We start from the raw sequence: 2,214 nt of genomic DNA, 5'->3' as shown, positions 1-2,214 counted from the left end.
GACAGGTCGTGTCTCCGGGCGCCCTGTCAGGCCCAGGACACGCCCCGCACAGGTGTGTGCTGCCGTTGCCGCCAACATGCCGAGAGCAGACGCGCCTCCCGAGGCTGCGCTGAGAGCTTGGTGCGCACCAGGCCCCCCTGGCCACCGTGGGCAGAGACCATGGGGCGGCGGTGGGACACAGGGCCAGCGCTGCAGAGAAGAGGCGGGGGACAGGAGGACAGGGAGGGCTGGGGTGAGGCCTTGGGTACCGAGGGCGTGGCGGGCTGGGGTGAGGCCTTCGGTACCAAGGTTGGGATGGCTCGTGGGAGAAGGCGACCTGAGCAAAGGGGAGGGTCAGCGGAGAGCATCCTGAGACCTGGGGGCGCACTGGGAGGGGCGGGGCCGGGCCCTGCTTCCTGGGTCTCCCCACGCAGTGATTCACACCTTACAGCCACGAGCAGAAACTTTCGCAGGGGCTGGGGACCGAGGCCCTGCGGAGTCACAGGCCGGAACCCTCGCTCCACAGGCCGCGCCTCTGCTACAGAAACGAGTTCAGAGCCAAACCCGTGAACTGGAAATATTAGGACGTGAACTGGGAGACCAGGATCCACACTGTATAAAACAGGTAACTAGCGAGAACCTATTGTCCAGCACAGGGAGCCCTACTCACTGCTCTGTGGTGACCTGAATGGGAAGACGTACAAAATAAGGGGACAGGACTTCCCTGGGGCTCCAGGGGCTAAGAGTCCTCTGCCAGCGCAGAGGGTAGGGGTTTGATCCGCGGTCGGGGAAGATCCCACGTGCTACAGAGCAGCTGAGCCGTGCGCCGCGGGTCCTGAAGCCTCAGGTCCTGAAGCCTCGGCTCCTGAAGCCTCAGGTCCTGAAGCCTCGGCTCCTGAAGCCTCAGGTCCTGAAGCCTCGGCTCCTGAAGCCGCAGGTCCTGAAGCCTCAGGTCCTGAAGCCTCGGCTCCTGAAGCCTCGGCTCCTGAAGCCTCAGCTCCTGAAGCCTCAGGTCCTGAAGCCTCAGCTCCTGAAGCCGCAGCTCCTGAAGCCTCAGGTCCTGAAATTCGTGCTGTAGCAGCTCCGCAACCGGAGAGTAGCCCCTCTCGCTGAGACTGGGAGAATGCTCTCGCAGCAGCAAAGACCCAGAGCAGCCAAAAGTAAAAAAATAAATACAATTGTTTTTTTTTAAGAGAGGGGATGTGCATAGAAACATGTGGCTGATTCGCCTTGCTGTGCAACAGAGACTACCACAGCACCTTGAAGCGACAAAGAGAACGTGTCGGCCACTCAGTCACGTTTGATTCTGCGACCCCATGGACGGTAGCTCCTCTGTCCACGGCATTCCCCAGGCAGGAATACTAGAGTGGGTAGCCGTTTCCTTCTCCAGGGGATCTTCCCAATCCAGAGACTGAACCTGGGTCTCCCGCACTGCAGGCAGATCCTTTACTGTCTGAGCCACCATAAAGCAACTATACCCCATTAAAAAATTATTTTTTAAAAAAAGAAAAAAAAATGCTGACAAACAGCATCTCTACACATGACTTCTGACTTGCGCTCTGAGTCCCCAGGGCCGCAGAACAGCCCACGGAAAAGGCGAGTCTTTGGCAGGACCAGCTCAGGACACGAAGCTTGGACAAGTGTTTTAACCCCTAAGGGTCAGTGAGCAGCTGGGACCCGCGGGTGTGAGGCTGGCAAGTGGACAGTCGGGATGGGTCCTCAAGAAAGAGGCCAACATCTGCAGGCCCGACCGCCCAGAGCAGGACTGCCCAGGGCCCACCGTGGGGTCCAGCCCTAGGCCGGGCACGAGCTGTCGGGGAATGGTCAGACCACAGAGAGGGATGCTGAGGCCTGGGGGGGTTAGGTCCTTCCGCCCAGGCCACACGGCCAGGCTCCTGCCTCACTGCCGGTCTCCCACACACCAGGGGACCGAGGAGCCAGCTCGGCCTGAGGAGCACCCCCCCAGATGTGAGGTCCAGCCCCTACTGGATCGGGGGCCCCAGGAGGCCACTTGCTGCCGTCCACGCACCTCATATGCTGAGGAGGAAGGGCAGGGCTGGCCCACACGAGTACATCGCTGTCTGAGCTCATCCTGTGGACGGGAGGGAGGGGCCCTCCCACTTCCAAGAAACTGGCCGGGAGCCTGGGTCCAGCCAGTTGGGCCCCGGGGACACAGGAGGATTTAGGGCCTGGGAGGAGCCCCAGGCGACGGTGAGCAGCTGAGAGGCGCCCAGT

Source organism: Bison bison, unplaced genomic scaffold (assembly GCF_000754665.1).
Source record: "Bison bison bison isolate TAMUID 2011002044 unplaced genomic scaffold, Bison_UMD1.0 scf7180017864080, whole genome shotgun sequence".
NCBI classification, from domain to species: Eukaryota; Metazoa; Chordata; class Mammalia; order Artiodactyla; family Bovidae; genus Bison; species Bison bison.
The sequence above is the reverse complement of the archived record's forward strand: the minus strand, read 5'-3'. Positions refer to the sequence as shown.